Source organism: Bison bison, unplaced genomic scaffold (assembly GCF_000754665.1).
Source record: "Bison bison bison isolate TAMUID 2011002044 unplaced genomic scaffold, Bison_UMD1.0 scf7180017864461, whole genome shotgun sequence".
In the NCBI taxonomy this organism is placed as follows: domain Eukaryota; kingdom Metazoa; phylum Chordata; class Mammalia; order Artiodactyla; family Bovidae; genus Bison; species Bison bison.
Genome location: NW_011495023.1, coordinates 670248 through 693512, shown reverse-complemented (window position 1 = coordinate 693512; position 23265 = coordinate 670248). Strand labels below are relative to the sequence as shown.

The 23265-nt window shown below is 44.0% G+C and overlaps 1 protein-coding gene across 9 annotated transcripts in view; it reads left to right on the top strand.

Annotated features, from left to right (window-relative positions):
* The first annotated feature begins 13433 nt into the window (after positions 1–13433).
* The window catches only part of CREM (cAMP responsive element modulator), a 67992-nt gene continuing 58160 nt past the window's right edge, over positions 13434–23265 (top strand). For 7 of the 9 annotated variants that reach the window (XM_010859859.1, XM_010859852.1, XM_010859850.1 and 4 more), the window contains exon 1: positions 13434–13614. The gene's annotated coding sequence lies outside the window, so the exon portion shown is untranslated. Of the gene's footprint in view, positions 13615–13655; positions 14276–23265 lie in introns of those variants that run through there. The other 2 variants (XM_010859851.1, XM_010859856.1) reach the window with 2 other exon arrangements.

Below are 23265 nucleotides of genomic sequence, written 5' to 3'. Positions count from 1 at the left end.
GCTCTACAAGAGAAGCCATGGCAATGGAAGCCAGTGCACCACAAGGAAGAGTAGCCCCTGCTCACTGCAACTAGAGAAAAGCCTGCACAGCAGTGAAGACCCAGCACAGCCAAAAATAAATAAATAAACTATAGAATCGCAGAGGCATGGCACCCACTCCAGTACTCTTGCCTGGAAAATCCCATGGGGAGAGGAGCCTGGTAGGCTGCAGTCCATGGGGTCGCTAAGAGTTGGACACGACTGAGCGACTTCACTTTCACTTTTCACTTTCATGCATTGGAGAAGAAAATGGCAACCCACTCCAGTGTTCTTGCCTGGAGAATCCCAGGGACGGGGGAGACTGGTGAGCTGCCGTCTATGGGGTTGCACAGAATCGGACATGACTGAAGTGGCTTAGCAGCAGCAGCAGCAGCAGCAAACTAATAAAATTTAAAAAAAAAATCTGTGACTCCTTGATAAAATAAGAAACTTGAACTAGGTGATCTTCAATGTTATTTCCATTCCAAATTGTTGAAATTCCATAAAACCTAAACTGAATAATGCTACCTTTAAAGGGAAAGAGCTAGTTATAAAATCAGTAGGGAAAGCTCTATAATTTGATATTTTTTTTCATTCGAAGTCTAATCAGTTGGATTTTTGCAAATCCTCTAAACCAAAGACCAATGAGCCTTCTAGGTAGTCTCACCCAAAATCTACTTGACTCAAAATGTGTTCATTCAAGCTTCTTGGATCTAATATTGACCTCATATTCTATCCTCCATTCATCCCTCCCCCTCTATATTTAATCTAAATTTTTGCAATAAAATGTAACCTCACCAGATCCAGGATTTGAGAGGTTGTCCTTAAGAAAAAAAATATAAAATAACAAATAAATATATTAGGACTCCACAGAGTGCCTTGGAGAGGAAATTAAAGCTGCATTAACTTTATGGTGAATCATTTCTCTCTCTGACATCTGTAAGAGTTCAAATACAGTGTATTAGCTGTACAAAAACGTTACTATGAGACACATACACACTTAACAACATACACACACACATATACAGAAGATGGTGCAAGACATTTCTTTACTTTTCCCATTGAGCTTAGCATCTTGTCTTTTGGTCTCTTTTCTCTTTTCTCTCCTGCCCTCTGCCTTCTCAGTCTTTTTGACTTCTCATTTTTCTTGGTTGCCTAGAAACTTGGCGTGGTGGGAAGAAGGGACTGCTGGCCCGCTGTTCTGGTTCTTAGTTGTGTTAAAGATAGATAAAATTTTAGGAAAGCATAGTAATGTGCAAATACTAGGTGCTCAATTAATGTCCAGTTAATTCAATTTATGGGCTTTCCCAGGTAGCTCAGTGGTAAAGAATCTGCCTGCTGATGCAAGAGACATGGGTTTGATCCCTGGGTCAGGAAGATCCCCTGCAGAAGGAAATGGCAACCCATTCCAATATCCTTGCCTGGGAAATCCCATGGACAGAGGCGGCTGGCAGACTATAGTCCATGGGGTCCCAGAAGAGCTGGACATGACTTAGCGGTTAAACAACAACAGTTCATTTTATAGGTCAAGGCAAAAACAGCTACAATATTGAAAGTAATTAGCCTCCAATTAAAATAAACAAATTAAAAAAAAAATAAAGGAACTCACAACGGACAGAAGAAAGTAATCAGAATTGTATCACCTGAGAGCCTAGATTCTTCTACCAACCCTGTCTACTTTGTTGATCTTGCAGTGGTTCAGTTTTAGCTAGAATCACTTAGGGAACCTTTTAAAAGATCCTTCCCAGATCGCAACTCAGATTAAATAAATCAAAATCTCTGGGGAAAAAAATTTATAGGTCAATGCAGAATAAAGATACTTAAAGACATATTCAAGGTCCAGAAAGGAAACAAATAGCATGACATTCAGCAAGGGTTAAATGTCGTGGCCTGGATTTGGGTTCCCCCCCAAATTAAATAATTATGTACAAAAAAGGGAGTACAGTTAATGTCAGTTACACATTTAATGAAAAGCAGTGAATCTGGCTCCTGAAAGAAGCAGCCTCCTTAAATTTAAAAAAAAAATCAATAAACACTATAAGAAAAAAATTTCACACAAAGAAAATGTGACAATCTATTTTATATGTAAAATACAAAGACAGAGTTATGAAATATAAAGTTATAAAAAATTAAAATTTTAGTTTGTAAAATATAAAGAGGGTTATGAAAGATGAGACAAAAAAAATATCCTCAACAATTACTGAAACAAAGAATTAATAGTTAGAAGACTGGAGGCTAAATCAAAAAATGTGTGGGTAGGACTCTATATTGGAGAAGGCAATGGCACCCCACTCCAGTACTCTTGCCTGGAAAATCCCATGGATGGAGGAGCCTGGTAGGCTGCAGTCCATGGGGTCGCCAAGAGTTGGACACGACTGAAGTGACTTAGCAGCAGCAGCAGCAGCAGCAGGACTCTGTATACCATGATGAGAAGTTTAGAGTTCATCCTAACCATGTGGGAAATCCTTGGAGGTTTTTAAGCTAAGGGCTTCCCAGGTGGCGATAGTGGAAAAGAACCTACTTGCCGATGCAGGATACTTAAGAGATGCAGGTTTGATCCCTGAGTCAGGAAGATCCCCTGGAGGAGGACATGGCAACCAACTCCAGTATTCTTGCCTGGAAAATCCCATGGACAGAGGAGCTAGGAGGATGTGATACATAGAGTCACAAAGAGACAGACACAATGAAGCGACTTAGCACACACACACATAGGTAACAATAAGCAAATGAAAATTCGTGGGCTATCGGAGAAGGCAATGGCACCCCACTCCAGTACTCTTGCCTTGAAAATCCCATGGATGGAGGAGCCTGGTGGGCTACAGTCCATGGGGTGGCACAGAGTCGGACACGACTGAGCAACTTCCCTTTCACTTTTCACTTTCATGCACTGGAGAAGGAAATGGCGACCCACTCCAGTGTTCTTGCCTGGAGAATCCCAGGGACGGGGGAGCCTGGTGGGCTGCCGTCTATGGGGTCGCACAGAGTTGGACATGACTGAAGCAACTTAGCAGCAGCATAGGAGGATGTATTGGTTTTCTAGGGCCGCCACAACAAAAACACAATGCGCTGGGTTCCCTTAAACAACAGAAGTTTGTTTCCTCACAGTTTCAGAGGCCGGAAGTCCAAGATCAAGGAGCCAGGGGGTTGGTTTCCTCTGAGGGCCATAAGAGGAGGAACTGTCCCAGGGCCCTCTCTTTGACTTGCAGATGACTTCCTTTCTCTCCACATGTCCACCCCTCTGTGCGCACACTGCTGAGATCTTTCTCTTCTTATGAGAACACCAGTCATATGGGATTAGGTCCCCACGCTAATGGCCTCATTTTAACTTAATCACCTCTTTGAAGACCTTAGCTCCAAATAGGATTACATTCAGATGTTATGAGGACATAGGAAATTTGAGTGGGGAGACCCAGTTCATTCTGTAACATGGTGAAGAATGGAAATAGAGACCAGTTAGGATATTACTGCAGCATTTCAGCAGAAGATACTAGTGTTTTGGATTAGGGTTTTGAGTATAGAAGATAGAAGTGGATGGATTAGGGAATTATTTTAGAGGTAGCATGAATGGATTTGCCCCTTTTTTTTTTTTTTGACCACAGCTTGCAGTTCCCAGACTAAGGTCAAACCCAGGCACCCTCCCCCACCCGTAGTGGAAGTGCAGAGTCTTATCCATGGATACCAGGAAATTCCCAAGTTTGCCATTTCTAAGTGAGAGAAAGAAAAGATTCAGAGATTATTATCAGATTTTTGGTCTGAGCAATAAGGCTGAGTGTGCTGAGATAAAGAAGATTCTTTTCCTTAGACTCTATTGCTCTCCTGAGCCAGGTTGAGGTGATTCCATTTACATTAAAAAGGGTAGATAGTAACTGACCAGGCTCCTCTGTCCATAGGATTTTTGAGGCAAGAATACCTAGAACATGGCAAAAAAATACTTTGGACCTTGATTTCTTTTTCACAGTCCCCTAACCATAAATAAAATTTTAACAGCCGGGTCGGTAAAATCTGAAATTATTATTCTTCTGGAAAAAAACCCACGAGAAAAATCTTTGTTCTCCAGGCAAAGATTTCCTAGGTATGACACTGAAGGCTTGATTCAAAAAATAACAAATTAATTGACTGGATTTCTTCATCAAAGTTTAAAACTTCTCTTCAAAGTCCATTATTAGGAATGTAGAGAGACAAGCTGAGACAGGGAGGAAATACTTGCAAAGCATGTACATAATAAGGACTTTTATTGGAATGTGTAAGTAATTCTCATAGACCAATGTTATACAAAATTTTTTTAAATAAACAAAGGCCCTTCACCTATGATATAGAGAGGGAAAATGAGCACATGAAAAGTTACTCAACTTAACATCCTTAGTCACTAGAGAAGTTGCAAATTAAAATGATGAGATACCTCTGCACAACTGCTGAATGGCTAATTGTGACATAATAAGAAATGTGTATTCAGGGACTTCCTTGGCAATCCAGTGGTTAAGACTCCATGCTTCCACTGGAGGGGGCATAGGTTCCATCCCTGGTTGGGAAACTAAGATACTTCATGCTGCATGGCACAGTCAAAAAAGAAAAAAAAAAACGGAAGAAATATACATTTGGTCACTGCCCTTGGTTCCTGACACAAAGTTCATGGGTCCCTTGGAATTTCCTGAGTGACAGAAGCATCTTTGGTGGCCTCTGGATAGCTTCAGGATGGAGGCTGGTCTCCAGGAAGACCAAGCCAGGATTTGAAGCTTGGAACTTTAAGCTTACAGTGAGGGAAGGGAGCTGGCGTTCACCTGCATGATGCAGTCTCCATAAAAACCTTTAAACTGTGAGATTCTGAGAGTTTCCAGGTTGGTAAACACCAGGTTGGGCCTGGTGGGGTGGTTCAGTTCAGTTGCCCAGTCGTATCTGACTCTTTGCAACCCCATGAACTGAAGCACACCAGGCTTCCCTGTCCATCACCAATTCCCGGAGTGTACTCAAACTCATGTCCATTGAGTCACTGATGCCATCCAGCCATCTCATCCTCTGTCGTCCCCTTCTCCTGCCCTCAATCTTTCCCAGTATCAGGGTCTTTTCAAATGAGTCAGCTCTTTGCATGAGGTGGCCAAAATACTGAAGTTTCAGCTTCAATATCAGTCCTTCCAATGAACACCCAGGACTGATCTCCTTTAGAATGGACTGGTTGGATCTCCTTGCAGTCCAAAGGACTCTCAAGAGTCTTCTCCAACACCACAGCTCAAAAGCATCAATTCTTCAGCGCTCAGCTTTCTTTATAGTCCAACTCTCACATCCATACATGACTACTGGAAAAACCATAGCCGTGACTAGACTTACCTTTTTTGACAAAGTAATTTCTCTGCTTTCTAATATGCTATCTAGGTTGGTCATAACTTTCCTTCCAAGGAGTAGGCAACTTTTAATTTCATGGCTGTAATCACCATCTGCAGTGATTTTGGAGCCCCCCAAAATAAAAGTCTGACACTGTGTCCACTGTTTCCCCATCTATTTTCTCATGAAGTGATGGGACCAGATGCCATGATCTTCGTTTTCTGAATGTTGAGCTTTAAGCCAACTTTTTCACTCTCCTCTTTCATCAAAAGGCTCTTTAGTTCTTCGCTTTCTGCCATAAGGGTGGTGTCATCTGCATATCTGAGGCTATTGATATCCTTCCCAGCAATCTTGATTCCAGCTTGTGCTTCTTCCAGCCCAGCGTTCCTCATGATGTCCTCTGCATAGAAGTTAAATAAGCAGGGTGACGATATCCAGCCTCGACGTACTCCTTTTCCTCTTTGCAACCAGTCTGTTGTTCCATGTCCAGTTCTAACTGTTGCTTCCTGACCTGCATATAGGTTTCTCAAGAGGCAGGTCAGGTGGTCTGGTATTCCCATCTCTTTCAGAATTTTTCAGTTTATTGTGATCCACACAGTCAAAGGTTTGGCATAGTCAATAAAGCAGCAATAGATGTTTTTCTGGAACTCTCTTGCTTTTTCCATGATCCAGTGGATGTTGGCAATTTGATCTCTGGTTCCTCTGCTTTTTCTAAATCCAGCTTGAACATCTTCAAGTTCACGGTTCAAGTATTACTGAAGCCTGGCTTGGAGAATTTTGAGCATTACTTTACCAGTGTGTGAGATGACTGCAATTGTGCAGTAGTTTGAGCATTCTTTGGAATTGTCTTTCTTTGGGATTGGAATGAAAACTGACCTTTTCCAGTCTCGTGGCCACGGCTGAGTTTTCCAAATTTGCTGGCATATTGAGGGTAGCACTTTCACAGCATCCTCTTTTAGGATTTGAAATAGCTCAACTGGAATTCCATCACCTCCACTAGCTTTCTTCATAGTAATGCTTCCTAAGGCCCAATTGACTTCACATTCCAGGGTGTCTGGCTCTAGGTGATTGATCACACAAACCGTCGTGATTATCTGGGTTGTGAAGATCTTTTTTGTACAGTTCTTTTGTGTATTCTTGCCACCTCTTCTTAATATCTTCTGCTTCTGTTAGACCCATACCATTTCTGTCCTTTATCGAGCCCATCTTTGCATGAAATGTTCCCTTGGTATCTCTAAATTTTCTTGAAGAGATCACTAGTCTTTCCCACTCTATTGTTTTCCTCTATTTCTTTGCATTGATCACTGAGGAAGGCTTTATCTTTCCTTGCTATTCTTTGGAACTCTGTATTCAAATGGGTATATCTTTCCTTTTCTCTTTTGCTCTTCATTTCTCTTTTTTTCACAGCTATTTATAAGGCCTCCTGAGGCGTTTTGCCTTTTTGCATTTTTTTTTTCTTGCAGATGGTCTTGATCCCTGTTTCCTGTACAATGTCACGAACCTCCATCCATAGTTCTTCAGGCATTCTATCAGATCTAGTCCCTTAAATCTATTTCTCACTTCCACTGTATAATCATAAGGGATTTGATTTCAGTTATACCTGAATGGTCTAGTGGTTTTCCCCACTTTCTTCAATTTAAGTCTGAATTTGGCAATAAGAAGTTCATGATCTGAGCCACAGCCAGCTCCCGGTCTTGTTTTTGCTGACCTGTGTAGAGCTTCTCCATCTTTGGCTGCAAAGAATATAATAAATCTGATTTCAGTGTTGGCTATCTGGTGATGTCCATGTGTAGAGCCTTCTCTTGTGTTGTTGGAAGAGGGTGTTTGCTATGACCAGTGAGTTCTCTTGGCAAAACTCTATTAGCCTTTGCCCTGCTTCATTCTGGCATACCCCAACTCCAAGGGACAGAAGAAGCTCGTGCACTGGAACCCTTCCAGACCTATGTGGCTCTTCATCTAGCTAATCATCTGTATGCTTTATTGTTTTTTTTAATTTTTAAAGTTTATTTAGTTATGGCTGTGCTATGTCTTCACTGCTGTGAGGGCTCTCCTCTAGTTGCGGTGAGTGGGGGCTATCGCTAGTTGTAGTGTGCCGGCTTCTCACTACGGTGGCTTCACTTGCTGTGGAGCACAGGGTCTAGGCTTTGTAGGCTTCTGTACTTGCAGCTCCCAGGCTCTAGATCACAGGTTCAGTAGTTGTGGCTCCAGAGCCCAGCTGCTCTGAGGCATGTGGGATCCTCCCGGATCAGAGATCGAACCCACGTCTCCTGCATTGGCAGGTGGATTCTTAGACACACAAAATAACCTGATGATCATAGGGATTGTGGGCATCTTCAAGCTATTGTATTTTGTAAGGTTTCTTTTATCATTTAAATGAATGTTTCCAAATTCTGCATGCTTACAATGAAGATTCAGAAGTCCCCAAATGAACCTTCACTCAGCCAGACATGGTAACTAGTATGGATTATAAGTAGTGCCTGGGTGTGGGATGGCCGGGTTTCCAGTCATAGTGTTCTAGTCTCTATGACAAAAATGTTACATTTTATCTTAGGAAAATCAAGTATCCACATGATGGCACTATAACCTACAAAATAAGAGGCTGTCAGTTTATGAAGATCAAGGGCTTCCCAGGTGGCATTAGTCGTAAAGAATCTGCCTGCCAATGCAGCAGACCAAGAGACCTGGGTTTGATTCCTGGGTCAGGAAGATCTCCTAGAGAAGGAAATGGCAACCCACTCCAGTATGCTTGCGTGCCTGGAAAAATCCCATGGACAGAGGAGCCTGGCAGGTTGTAGTACATGGGGTGCAAAAGTGTCAGACACAACTTAGTACTTGTCAGTAGCAGCGAGGACCTGGTAAATTCTAGTTGTTGTTGTTTAGTTGCTAAGTCGTGTCCTACCTCTGTGACCCCATGGACTGCAGCACAGCAGGCTTCCCTATCCCTCACTATCTCCCGGAGTTTGCTCAAATTTATGTCCACTGAATCAGTGATGCCACCCAACCATCTCATTCTCTGTCTCCTCTTCTCTTCCTGCCCTCAATCTTTCCCAACATCAGGGTCTTTTCTAATGAGTTGGCTCTTTGCATCAGGTGGCCAAAGTATTAGAGCTTCAGCTTCAGCATCAGTCCTTCCAATGAATAGTCAGGATTGATTTCCTTTAAAATTGACTGGTCTGATCTCCTTGCAGTCCAAGGGACCCTCAAGAGTCTTCTCCAGTATAACAGTTCAAAAACATCAATTCTCTGGTGCTCAGCCTTCTTTATGGTCCAACTTTCACATCCATACATGAATACCAGAAAAACCATAGCTTTGCCTATACAGACTGCTGCTGCTGCTGCTAAGTTGCTTCAGTCGTGTCCGACTCTGTGCGACCCCATAGTTGGCAGCCCACCAGGCTCCCCCGTCCCTGGGATTCTCCAGGCAAGAATACTGGAGTGGGTTGCCATTTCCTTCTCCAGTGCATGAAAGTGAAAAGTGAAAGGGAAGTTGCTCAGTCATGTCCGACTCTTCGCGACTCCATGGACTGCAGCCTACCAGGCTTCTCCGTCCATGGGATTTTCAAGGCAAGAGTACTGGAGTGGGGTGCCATCGCCTTCTCCGATCTATACAGACATTTGTCAGCAAAGTAATGTCTCTGTATTTTAATAAACTGTCTAGGTTTGTCATGGCCTTACATTTTTAAATTTTAAATTCTAGTTAAAATACTTATTATTGATGGAGAATGCATATATATATATAAGGCATTTTAGAGACTTCCCTGGTGGTCCAGTGGTTAAGAATATGCCTTCCAACCATCCCTAGTTGGGGAACTAAGATCCCATATGCCTCAGAGTAACTAAAGCTGCATGCCATAACTACTGAGCCAGAGAGCCCTGAGGGAAACCAAAATTTCCCCGTGCCACAACTAAGAGCCAACTCAGTCAATTAAATAGATATGTTTTTTAAAATAAGGCATTTTATATGCAAAATAATATGGGTATCATTTCCCTTGTGTTTTACAGAGAGGCACTGGCTAATCTTTCAAGTTCATTTTTCACATGGTTCATTTGATAACATAATCTTATTCCTCATCTTTTTAGAAAACAGTTATTAATCATCTCTAGCACATGGCCCTGAACTGGATAAGTAGAACAAAAGCAGGTGAACAGCTATGTAAGAGCCTAATACGAGGATGCAACTGTATTGATGTTACCCATAATGTCATAGTTTCTCCCTATTATTGAATTAAGGAATAACTCAGAAGTTATCAGGCAAACTGCATTGGATAAGACAGATGTCATCATGGAGTTTACATTCTGGCAAGGGAGATGGGCTTTAAATACATGATGACATAATTACTTAATTAAACTTATGATAAGTGCTACAAAAGATAAATCTAATAAAATGATATTAGAGGATATTAGAGGATATTAGAGGATAAAATGAGGATACATAAATGGTTAAAGGGGCTGAATTCAGTCTGCCAAGTAAAGGGAAGCTTCATTGAACAAGACACAGTGAGCTAAGCTCTGAAGGATGAATAGACATTAACCAGGAAAAGAGAAAAGGGAAAAGCTAACAGTCAGAGGGAATGGGCATGTGCAAAGGGCCTGTAGTGGCCTGTTCCAGGAATTAAGAGCATGAAAAAAAATCCATCCTATCTTGATTATCATCAGTCAAGAGTCAGTTAGGGACATTTTATCACCAATTCATTAATTTCTGAATTTGAACATAACATCAAATTTATAGATGAATTATATTCTAAAAGTTTGATGAGAAATTGTTTAGAAGGAAAAATACTTTCCCATGCCCAAAATAGTAGAAACAATAGTACCATGAAGCCTACTTAACCTATAAGGTAATTTCTATTGACTGTTCTCCTTGAAGTCTGTTCTCCATAAATAGTTTTTTTTTAATTGCCCTTTTACAAAATAACTGGACTATTCTACTTAAAATATCAAGGTTAAGGGGAAAAAAAAGGTTGAAGAATAGTTCCAGAATAAAGAGATATAAACAGGTAAGTGCAATGCATGACTCCAATGGGATCATGGATGGGAGAAGACAGTTACTGAGAATAACACTGGGAAAATTGATAAAATTTGAATATAAGTCACAGATCAAGCCTGGGTTACCATGATAGGAGAGAGCCACCCATCTTGGGCACAGAATTTATGATGGCACAAGAACTCAGTAATCAAAATAAATGACATTTGAATGTAATACTTAAAAAGAATATTTAATGCAAAAATCCATAATGAACATGATTATGTGTTCCGGCTTTCTAAATGAAATAGAATCAGAGAAAGTAAGGAAAAAAAGGTGCTTTTGATTTTCTCCTCTAGCAACTAAATGGTAGTCAAAAAGGAAAAAAGGAGAAACTAAAGAGAGTATGGGCAAAGATGTGGGGGTAGGAGGAATGACAGGAAGCCATAGGTGTGGGGTGCAAGAGGAAGGCAGAGATGTGGGGTGTATGGCATACATGTGGGATTTATGAGGAAAGCACAGCATGACAGAGGGAGAACACTGTACCCACGGTGGACCTAACTGTTGGGAAAGGGAGTGTGGCAGGTATAAAAAAAATCTCTCTAATGAAGAAAGTCAGAGAAGGAAAGGAAGGGCAATCACCGTTTTCTGCCTTCATGGGTGGGAAATATCCTTGACTGCAAGGATATTGGATATTTAATGATTTAATGGCTTTCTGTGACTTGTCAGATAAAGCTAACACTAGTGAAAGTGGTTTTAATCACCTATCTACTATGCACCTGTGTGCTAAGTTGCTTCAGTTGTGCCCAACGCATTGTGACTCTATCGACTGTAGCCTGCCAGGCTCCTGTGTTCGTGGGATTCTCCAGGCAAGAATACTGGAGTGGGTTGCCATGTTCTCCTCCAGGGGATCTTCCTGATCTAGGGATCGAAACTGTGTCTCTTACGTCTCCAACATTGGCAGGCAGATTCTTTACCACTCAGCCACCAGGGAAGCCCCCTATCTACTATAGCAATAGAGAAAAAGAGTCTAGCATGAACTGAATTCAACATCAACTTTAGAAAGGCAATGGAGTGTTTTAAAGGAGAATGGAAGAACAGGGAGGGGCTGAATGGGGCTGAGAAGAGTCAGGAAAGTGATCAATTACAAAAAGCCAGAAGGCAGGATTGGGTCATTTGGATCTATTTGGGCATGGTTAAGTGGTGCTTGTGAAAGCTCCTAAGGATACAAGAATAGATGCTTTCGGACTGAGGTGCTGGAGTCCTCTGGACTGGAAGGAGATCAAACCAGTCAATCCCAAAGGAAATCAATGCTGAATATTCACTGGAAGGACTGAGGCTGAAGAAGCTGAAACTCCCATACTTTGGCCACTTGATTCAAAGAGCCAACTCACTGGAAAAGACCCTGATGCCGGGAAAGACTGAAGGCAAAAGGAGAAAGGAGCAGCAGAGGATTAGATGGCTGGATAGCATTATCTACTTAATGGACATGAATTTGAGCAAATTCCGGGAGATAGTGGAAGACAGAAGAGCCTGAAGTGCCACAGTTGCAGAGTCCACGAGATCCCAAAGAGTTGGTCACGACTTAGCAAATGAACAACAACAGGGATACAGGCTCTCTGTCTTGAGTTGTCACTGGCACGGGCTGCAAATTCTTTTCGGCCCCCTCTGACTCATATTTGCATTTGAAGTCCTCTGTCTGATGGATTCTATCTACAAAGAATGTACACTTTGTTTAAAAAAATTTAGTGATAAACAAGTAGGTGGAGAACAATGTTTTGGGAAGGAGAGTGATCACAATTCCCCATAAATCACTGGAAGCTAAAAATCTACTCTTCCAGCACATGGTCAACCTTGACCAAAACAAAGGTTATGACTTTTCAGGTTTAGCATTCTGGTCTTTCTTTCCTTCTCATTCCTTCTAATGGCTCTCTCGCTCTCTCTTTTTTTCTGAACTAAAATGAGCTTCATTGATTACTTATGAATAAATATCCTGTGCCAGTCTTACCTCAGCACACACAGAAAAAGGATTTGGTTAACTTTTTTATTAGCTTTGTAATGTCCCTCATTTTTAACAGGAGGAGGAGGCAGGCATCGACTATTGTCCAGGAAGAATTTCAAAGCTCTGCTAATGTGGAAAGGAGGACGTGAACCGACCAGGTTATTACCCTCTCATCTCTGCTAGCAAGCATTTACTGCTGACAGTACGTCGGAATGGCAACAATCTAGCACTGAACAGTTCAGGATTCTCCCCTTCTGGGAGAACCGCACTGGGATGCTACTATTTCTCAAAGCTGCCCTTCTCCACCTGCACTACGTGACTTACGCTCTTATTTTCTTTACTCAGCAACTTTTCAAATAGTGTCCCTGACGGCAGTTTTCGGTGTGACCCACTACTGAGAACCTAAGGTCGGACGTTGGGTCACCGTTATAACAGAGTTCCTGGTACACACCAGGTGACCGTTTTATCGGCCGGGACCGCCCCTATTATTAGAAAACCCCGGGTTTCCAGCTAGACGAAAACGAAACTCTCCCCTCTTCCAGGCGAGGGTTTTGCTTGTTACCAAAAAGCCTTCCTGTCCTCCGTGAAATCACCAAATGGGGACCCCGGTACCCTGGCAAGGTCGCCGAGGATCGGCGGCAGGCGGGGTCTCCGGGGCTCGTGGCCGGCGGCGGCGGGGTGGTGTCGGTAGGATGCGCTCCCGGGCCTTGCCTGGCAGCGGGGGAAATCCAAAGGGAAGCCACTTCGGCACACACAACGGGACCGCCTGGGTTAGCAGTTTTCTAAGGATTGACTTCCTAGAGCAGGTGCCACAAGGCCACTTCTGGTTTCTTCCGCACCGCTTCAGAACCCGTCTGCAACGCGGTCCTCTTCCCCGCCCAGCCTACTTCCTTCTCCAGGCCCCGCCCCTGGCCCCTCCTCCCACCTCAGACCCCTCCTTCCAGCCCGCCCTCAGGCCCCGCCCCTCATCCCCCCCCCCCCCCCTGCCTCGTTCCATTCAATTGTTGGATTGTCGGCGCCGCACCACCACCGGCGGCCGGCAGGGGGCGGGGTTCGAGCGTGGATTTCCTCGGCGTCCACTGGGGCAGGGACAGGCGCGGAGCGGGGGCGGGCGGGTGGACGCGCGGACTCCAGGCCGCGAGCGGGCGGGCGGCTGCGACGCCGCGTTGGATCGCGCTCGGCTGGGAGGCCGCGGCCGCATCAGCACTGACGTGGGGCAACGTGGGTCGGCGGCGGTCCCGGTGGGGCTCGTCGTCCCACCTCCTCGCGTCCGTAAGCAGTGACGAGGTCCGCTACGTAAATCGCTTCGCTGCGGGTAAGTGGCGCGCCGGCTGGCGGGACCCGCGGGGCCTGAGGCGGCGGCGCCGGAGCTGGGGGCGGGGCGGAGCGGGTAGCCGGGGGCCGTTTGCCCAGCGCACCTCGAGGGCTTTTTCTGAGGGGCCGCCGCTCCGGCTCCTGGGAGGCGAGGGCCGGCGGGCGACGCGGGTCGGTCGGCTTCGCTCGCTCTCCGGAGCCGCCGTCCCCGATCCTCGCAACCCTAGACAGACCGAGCGGTGCTTCTGGAAGGCGCGCCACCTTCCTTCCCGTGCCCCGCTGGCGCCGGGACCAGCCAGCCAGGCGACCGCGGTCCAGACCGCGGACTCAGAGGGACGAGTGTCCTCGGACGTCTTCACTGCTCCCTCCGCCGGACCCGGATCCCTAGTGTAAGCCGCTTCCCTCCCTGCGCGGCTCGGGCAGCGGCGGCCGGCCGGCCCGGGAGTGAGCGATGCTGCCCGGCCCACAACGGAGGCCCCGTAACCGAGCGGCTTACCAAGCGGCTTCCGAACACCTCTGGCTTCCCCGCCTCATTCGCCGGGCTCCTGGGAGTGCAGCCACCCTCCCTGGAAATAAACACAAACCGAGATGCGCAAGGCTGGAGGTCCAAGGTGAAGACTGTGTGAGAAGACAGGAAGGTCGTGTTCTCTGGTTGTTCCCCTGTGGGTACCACATCTTTGGCCTAGTCGCCATGCTACTTTTAAATAACAAGCTGCTTTCCCCTCATAAGTCACAGTCTTTGAATCTTTGAACTTAAAAGGAACTTTTCCCCACTCAGTTCCCTTCAGTTCAGTCGCTCAGTCGTGTCCGACTCTTTGCAACCCCATGGACTGCAGCACGCCAAGCTTCCCTGTCCATCACCAACTCCTGGAGCCTACTCAAACTCATGTCCATTGAGTCGGTGATGCCATCCAACCATCTCATCCTCTGTCGTCCCCTTGTCCTCCCGCGTTCAATCTTCCCCAGCATTAGGGTCTTTTCCAGTGAGTCAGTTCTTCGCATCAGGTGGTCAAAGTATTGTAGTTTCAGTTTCAGCTTCAGTCCTTCCAATGAATATTCAGGGTTGATTTTCTTTAGGATGGACTGGTTGGATCTCCTTGCGAGGGACTCTGAAGAGTCTTCTCCAACACCACATTTCAAAAGCGTCAGTTCTTCAGTGCTCAGCTTTCCACTAAAGAAAGGCAATCTGCAAACAATGTGTTTTGGCCTTTTTATAAGAAGTAGTTAAAAAAAAAAAACAAAAACTCGGAGAAGGCAATGGCACCCCACTCCAGTACTCTTGCCTGGAAGATCCCATGGACGGAGGAGCCTGGTGGGCTGCAGTCCACGGGGTCGCTAAGAGTCCGACATGACTGAACGACTTCACTTTCACTTTTCACTTTCATGCATTGGAGAAGGAAATGGCAACCCACTCCAGTGGTTGGATTCTCTTGCCTGGAAAATCTCAGGGATGGGGGAGCCTGATGGGCTGCTGTCTATGGGGTCGCACAGAGTTGGACACGACTGAAGCGACTTAGCAGCAGCAGCAGTAAAAATACTGATGTCTAAAGAGCTACTTGGTGATCCAGACATAGTTTTTGAGAACATATTTCAATGGGTTTGATCCTGGATAAGTAAACATTGAGACCACTGTCATGTTCAGTTCAGTTGCTCAGTCGTGTCAGACTCTTTGCAACCCCACGAATCGCAGCACACCAGGCCTCCCTGTCCATCACCAACTCCCAGAGTTCACCCAAACTCATATCCATCGAGTCGGTGATGCCATCCAGCCATCTCATCCTCTGTCATCCTTCTCCTCCTGCCCCCAATCCTCCCAGCATCAGCGTTTTCTCCAATGAGTCAACTCTTTGCATGAGGTGGCCAAAGTATTGGAGTTTCAGCTTTAGCATCAGTCCTTCCAAAGAACACCCAGGACTCATCTCCTTTAGGATGGGCTGGTTGGATCTCCTTGCAGTCCAAGGGACTCTCAAGAATCTTCTCCAACACCACAGTTCAAAAGCATCAATTCTTCGGGGCTCAGCTTTCTTCACAGTCCAACTCTCACATCCATACATGACCACAGGAAAAACCATAGCCTTGACTAGACGGACCTTTGTTGGCAAAGTAACGTCTCTGCTTTTGAATATGCTATCTAGGTTGGTCATAACTTTCCTTCCAAGGAGTAAGCGTCTTTTAATTTCATGGCTGCAGTCACCATCTGCAGTGATTTTGGAGGCCCCCCCCCCAAAAAGTCTGACACTGTATCCACTGTTTCCTCATCTATTTCCCATGAAGTGATGGGACCAGATGCCATGATCTTCGTTTTCTGAATGTTGAGCTTTAAGCCAACTTTTTCACTCTCCTCTTTGACTTTCATCAAGAGGCTTTTTAGTTCCTCTTCACTTTCTGCCATAAGGGTGGTGTCATCTGCATATCTGAGGTTACTGATATTTCTCCCGGCAATCTTGATTCCAGCTTGTGCTTCTTCCAGCCCAGCGTTTCTCATGATGTCCTCTGCATAGAAGTTAAATAAGCAGGGTGACAATATCCAGCCTTGACGTACTCCTTTTCCTCTTTGCAACCATTCTGTTGTTCCATGTCCAGTTCTAACTGTTGCTTCCTGACCTGCATATAGGTTTCTCAAGAGGCAGGTCAGGTGGTCTGGTATTACCATCTCTTTCAGAATTTTGCATAGTTTATTGTGATCCACACAGTCAAAGGCTTTGGCGTAGTCAATAAAGCAGAAATAGATGTTTTTCTGGAACTCTCTTGCTTTTTCCATGATCCAGTGGATGTTGGCAATTTGACCTCTGGTTCCTCTGCTTTTTCTAAAACCAGCTTGAACATCTTCAAGTTAACAGTTCATGTATTGTTGAAGCCTGGCTTGGAGAATTTTGAGCATTACTTTACTAGTGTGTGAGATGAGTGCAATTGTGCGGTAGTCTCAGCATTCTTTGGCATTGCCTTTCTTTGGGATTGGAATGAAAACTGTCATGTTAAGTGATGGTAATGACACAGACATTTTTGGTGCATCTGTAAAATAGTTAAGAGTAAGCTAATGCTTGCACAATGACTTGCTCTTCAACCTGGAGTTCCTTTGGTGAGTGTGAAGTTGGAATTACATGGATGTTTTGTGTACACATTTTGTAAGAGTGTATGAATAAATTTTTATTGAGTGTGTAAACAAAGAAGAATGCTTTAGTCTTTCTGTTTCCCTTTTGCCCCAGAAGCTTTCCTGAAATCTGGTGAACTTAACAAATTCCAGACTCCATAGACTAGTTTCCTACTGAGGCAAATCATTGTATGTTTAAAATATGAAATCATGTTTAGAATTATGGACATTTCATGAATAGTAGGTAAGAGTTTCAGGTTAACATACAAAAGGAATCCTGACTGAATCTTTTATCAGTACAGACATATATTCCTGATCCTGTTTTCTCCACCCTCGTGTTCTCTACAAGTTAATATTGGGCCAGTTCAACTGGGGAATGTACTTAAATGTCTTGGCCTATTTAGATAAACTTTGAAAAATAAAACTGAACAATGCAAACACTTAACAACTGCACCATTGATGTTTTGACAGGCAATCAGTATTGGTCATTAAGGAAAGAAACCTGAAATGTCATTGAATCCTGTTAATTTTCTATTTAATGGGATTGCTGTTGACCCATGTAAAAGTCAACTTTGAGAACAGTTAGGATCCTACATTGAATCTAGTTTCAATATTATCAGTAAAGGTATATACATTGTAAAAATATAGATTTCAGGGGAAGTGTTTCTCATCCATTATACACATGTAGATAACTTTGAAGAAACTGAGATATACATTTTAAATCATTTTGTTAATTCCCTTTTAAAGCACACAAAGTATGTAAAATACTTTTTACCATGAGAATTGCACAATAAACAGTGCCCTGTTTTTAAATCTTTCCTTCATGGGTTTTCTTTTAATGATGCTATAGGATATCCAGTAGAAAGTAAGAGAGAATGAGGAGAATAACCTAAGGATGACATTACTGGGGATTTATCTTAATATTACTCATGAAGACAAGTTGAGTCTCTTACGGTATAATTCAATTATAGCAAATTTTAAAAATACCTACTTTGCAAATCTCTTGACTGACCATCCCAGGAGTATTACAGGAAATTACTGGCAAGGTGCATGCAAAACAGTTTTGAAAAGAAGCATGGGCTGGTAAGGTTATTTGGAACTGTTTCAAATAATTGTCTCACTGGTGAGGAAGGAGGCTTGCCTCCAAGAAAATCTTACTAGCAACTTTTTGTGAGGCTCTCCTGAAGTCTCTCTCCCCAAATGAGAAGCAGCTTCATGCACACTTTCTGAACAGTGAACAGACCAATCAAATGTCAAAATGAAATCCTGCTAAATTTTAACAGTGGGGTTCATGTGATTCTAATGTTTTTACTTTTGAGGATTCCTGAAAGTAAACTCAGTTTCTTCAAAGTTATCTTAATGAATGTTTTTGTTTTTGTTTTTAAACTCAGCAGACTTAAAATTAGAACATCCTAATTCAGAATGTCAAATGTCATAGAGTTTTGTTCACAGTCTCAAACAGCTTCAATTTTTTTCCACTGGTAGCACAAAAATTATTTAATAATTTAGTAATTTATAGCATAGCATTGATTATCATGAAAGTTTCCAGCTCTGGCATTGGGACAACTATGTATCACACATACACACTTGGGATGCTTTTGCATTTCTTAAAATTATCGGAGGAGTGAAGTTTAACGTATTTAGACATGTGTCTGCACTTGGACACTAATTTTGTTTGTATACGCAAGATAGGACCAACCTGAGTATCACAACGTTGAAATTCATTTCTATAAACTTTAGCTAATTCCAGTGTCTTACCTACTCTTTCCCAGATTTACTAATTAGTGATCAGTGCAGTTGTACTTTACATGTAGGTAAGGGTTTCTGAAATACACCTAAAGTGCAGCAACGGAGCATGCTGTTAAAAAACCCTACAGTGATTGTTAGTCAAGCAATAACACCCCCAAAGACTGAAAGTTTTGTTTCCTTTCATGAATTGGGGCTGGGGCAGGGAAGGGGGACTTGGAGACGAGGAGATAGGCCATGATTATTTGAATTTCATTTTTCATTTCCTCCTTAGCAGCAGATTCTGCTGTTCATTGACTGAAATAGACAAAAGCAGGCACCAGGGGGGAATGAATGAGAGTGAGATGCTTGAATAATTTTTAATCCTTTGGTGATTTTAGTAAAGAGTTAATATTTCTTAAATAATAATAGGTATCTGAGGTGGCTCAGTGGTAAAGAATCTGCCTGCCGATGCAGGAGATGCAGGAGACATGGGTTCAGTCCCTGGGTTGAGAAGATCCCCTGGAGGAGGAAATGGCAACCTACTCCAGTATCCTTGCCTGGGAAATTCCATGGAGAAGGGGAGTCTGGCAGCCTGCAGCCCGTGGGATCGCAGAGTCTGACACAACTGAGTGACTGAGCATGCATACACGCTTAATAGGTATCTGAAGCAATTAAACTGGGTGGTCTTGAATCTGTATTAGAATGCTGCTTGATTTTCTGGGTGATTCATGTTCAAAATAGTAAAGACAGTATTTGCAAGTTTCAAATAGTTATTTACAAAAACTTTTCCTGACCACTTGTATTTTTACAGAGAAGTGTAAAAATTATTTGAAAGTTATTCTAGTTTTGCTTCACAAAGACTACAAAAAGTTAAAAGTGGCATGACTTCCTGTTACTACTGTATGTTTTGTTTTTCCTATACTCATCTTTACCTAAAAATACATAATAATCATAGGCTCATCCCTGTCAACTTCACATATATGGCTTTTGGTAATTGAAGTTGACTTGAACAACATGGGGGTTAGAGGCGCCAACACCTATATATCCCAATATACTTTTTGACTCCCCTAAAACTTAACTGCTGCTGCTGCTGCTGCTGCTAAGTCACTTCAGTCGTGTCCGACTCTGTGCGACCCCATAGATGGCAGCCCACCAGGCTCCCCCGTCCCTGGGATTCTCCAGGCAAGAACACTGGAGTGGGTTGCCATTTCCTTCTCCAATGCATGAAAGTGAAAAGTGAAGTCGCTCAGTCGTGTCCGACTCTTAGCGACCCATGGACTGCAGCCCACCAAGCTCCTCCATCCATGTGATTTGCCAGGCAAGAGTACTGGAGTGGGGTGCCACAGCCTTCTCCGAAACTTAACTGCTAATAGCCTATTATTGACCAGAAACCTCACCAATAACATAAACAGTCAATTGAAATGTGTTTTGTATTATCTACTATATTCTTACAATAAAGAAGCTAGAGAAAAGAAAATGTTATTAAGAAAACCATAATGAAGAGAAACATTTATAGGACTGTACTGTATTTATCAGTACTATAAATTGACAAGATGAATCATTTGTCAGTACATCAATACCATCTTAGATGATATAAAACACTGTAGCTGTTATATGTATTCCTAACACTAGACATCAAAAATGAAAAGATAATATGAAAAGAAATTTTGTTTCATTTATAGATATAATGATTCGTGCATTGACAGTGGCACAGTAGCCTAGGCTATACACTAATGAATGAATCATTGTAGAAATTTCCATTAGAGGTGCACTGCCCTTTATTCCACATTCTTTTCATTTTGACCATGCTGATTGTAGTGGGACTTCAGTTTTGTCTTTCTTGCAAAAACCATAGTCCAATAAGGGCTAGAACTCAAGTTGACACCCAGATCAGCCTGCAGTGCTGTGCTGTGTATATTGCACACTGTGCTGCTACGTATGACCATTAGACCGCACTGCCTCCGCAGGAACTGGGGACAGACAAAGGAAGCGGGAGTAAAGGCAGAGAATACCCAGATACGGTGCCTGAGGCCATGGTGACGTCAGTCTCCGACTGAGATAAAAAATATAGCAGGAAGGGAGATGTAGAGCAAAGGAGTTGAGGTTAGTTTTAAATATTTCAGGCTTGAGGATCTGTGAACAAACTGTTGAGAGATGTCAAATAGGCAGATACACATAGGCCCAGATGGTGCTGGTGGTACTGCCAATACAAGAGACAAAGGTTTGATCCCTGGGTCAGAACGATTCCCCTGGAGAAGGAAATAGCTACCCTCTCCAGGATTCTTGCCTGGGAAATCCCATGCACAGAGGAACTTCCATGGTGTTGCAAAAGAGTCGGATACTCCTGAGCATTCGACCAGAGAGGGGTCAGGCTGGAGGTGAGATTTGAGACTCATCTAACAGGGATGAAGCAGTCTTGAGGGAGAGTGTTGTGGTTTTTGTGACTGGGAGCATGGAAACACCAACCCTTAAAGAGTGGGCCAAAGGAGACTGGGGCAAAGGACTGGATAACTTGGAAGGGAAGCTTGAATGTGGTGCCCTGAAGAGTTCAAGGAGGACAAAGTGTAGCGAGTAGGAAATGCTGTAGGTGTATTAAGGAAGATAGAGACTAAAAATCATTGCTTTAGATGTTGCTGCTGCTAAGTCACTTCAGTCGTGTCCAACTCTGTGCGACCCCATAGACGGCAGCCCACCAGGCTTCCCCGTCCCTGGGATTCTCCAGGCAAGAACACTGGAGTGGGTTGCCATTTCCTTCTCCATCTTGCTTTAGATGTTGCAAGCAGGCAATCAGTGATGACTTCTTAGAGAGTATTTGGGAATGAAATAATTCTTTGATTAGCCTGAGTCAGGATCAGGTTTAACTGATGGTCACTGTTCTGTTGTGAGGTTAATCATTTTCTCTCTTGATGTCTGGTGGCAGGGGTGGCAGGAAGCTGGGAAGAGGAAATGGGTGGCTGGTCCTGGGACTTGATCAAATGCCTTTTTGTACTTGAGATTCAAATGATAATGTATTACTTACTCAGAAATTAAACTCAAGAAAATGGTATTTCCAAGAGAAATTGGGAGTTACTTCTCCCCTCTTAGATGGTGTCATGTTATTGTTCAGTCGCTCAGTCGTGTCTGACTCTTTGCAACATCATGGACTGCAGCACGCCAGACTTCCCTCTACTTCACTATCTCCCAGAGTTTGCTCAAACTCATGTCCATTGAGTTGGTGATGCCATCCAACCATCTCATCCTCTATCATCCCCTTCTCCTCCAGTCCTCAATCTTTCCCACCATCAGGGTCTTTTCCAATGAATCGGCTCTTCACATCAGGTGGCCCAAGTACTACTGGATGGTGTCATGCCCATCATCATTATTCAGATAATATTATAATTACTCCTTGTTTAAATGTCTGTCTTTCTCATTAGAATCCAAGTTCCTGGAGATCAGAGACATCTTATTATCTGTGCCTGGGTGCCTAGCACAAGGGCTGGTGTACCTTGGGTGCCAATTTACTTATTGTGCTAAGCCGCTTCAGTCATATCTGACTCTTTGCAACCCTATGGACTGTAGCCCACCAGGCTTTTCTGTCCATGGGATTTTCCAGGCAAGAATGCTGGAGTGGGGAGAGGGGAGGAGAGGGTGAGATGTAGGGAAAGAGTAACATGGAAATTTATATTACCATATGTAAAATAGATAGCCAACCGGAATTTGCTTTATGGCTCAGGAAACTCAAACAGGGGCTCTGTATCAACCTAGAGGTGTGGGATGGGGACAGAGATGGGAGGGAGGTTCAAAAGGGAGGGGATATATGTGTATCTATGGCTGATTCATACTGTTTATGGGGTTATCAGGGCAAGAATACTGAAGTGGTTTGCCATTCTCTTCTCCAGTGGACCACATTCTGTCAGACCTCTCCACCATGACCCGCCCGACTTGGGTGGCCCCACACGGCATGGCTTAGTTTCATTGAGTTAGACAAGGCTGTGGTCCGTGTGATTAGATTGACTAGTTTTCTGTGATTATGGTTTCAGTGTGTCTGCCCTCTGATGCCCTCTTGCAATACCTACCATCTTAGTTGGGTTTCTCTTAACTTGGGTGTGGGGTATCTCTTCACGGCTGCTGCAGCAAAGCACAGCCATTGCTCCTTACCTTGGATGAGGGGTATCTCCTCACCGCCACCCCTCCTGACCTTGAACGTGGAGTAGCTCCTCTCAGCCCTCCTGCGCCCGCGCAGCCACTGCTCCTTGCACGTGGAGTTGCTCCTCCCGGCCGCCGCCCCTGGCCTCGGGCATGGGGTAGCTCCTCCCGGCCGCCGCCCCTGACCTCCGGTGTGCGGCAGCTCCTCTCGGCCGCCGCCCCTGACCTCGGATGAGGAGAGGGGGTAGCTCCTCTCGGCCCCCGCCCCTGACCTCGGACATGGGGTAGCTCCTCTACAAACTCCTGGGAAACAAGGTGAGTCCATACAGTGCTTGCTTCTTGCTACACTGCTTCAATTGATCAATAAGGAGAATGGGTTTTATATAATCTATTTCTGCTTTATTGACTATGCCAAAGCCTTTGACTGTATGGATCACAATAAACTGTGGAAAATTCTGAAAGAGATGGGAATACCAGACCACCTGACCTGCCTCTTGAGAAACCTATATGCAGGTGAGGAAGCAACAGTTAGAACTGGACATGGAACAACAGACTGGTTGCAAAGAGGAAAAGGAGTACGTCAAGGCTGGATATTGTCACCCTGCTTATTTAACTTCTATGCAGAGGACATCATGAGAAACGCTGGGCTGGAAGAAGCACAAGCTGGAATCAAGATTGCCGGGAGAAATATCAGTAACCTCAGATACT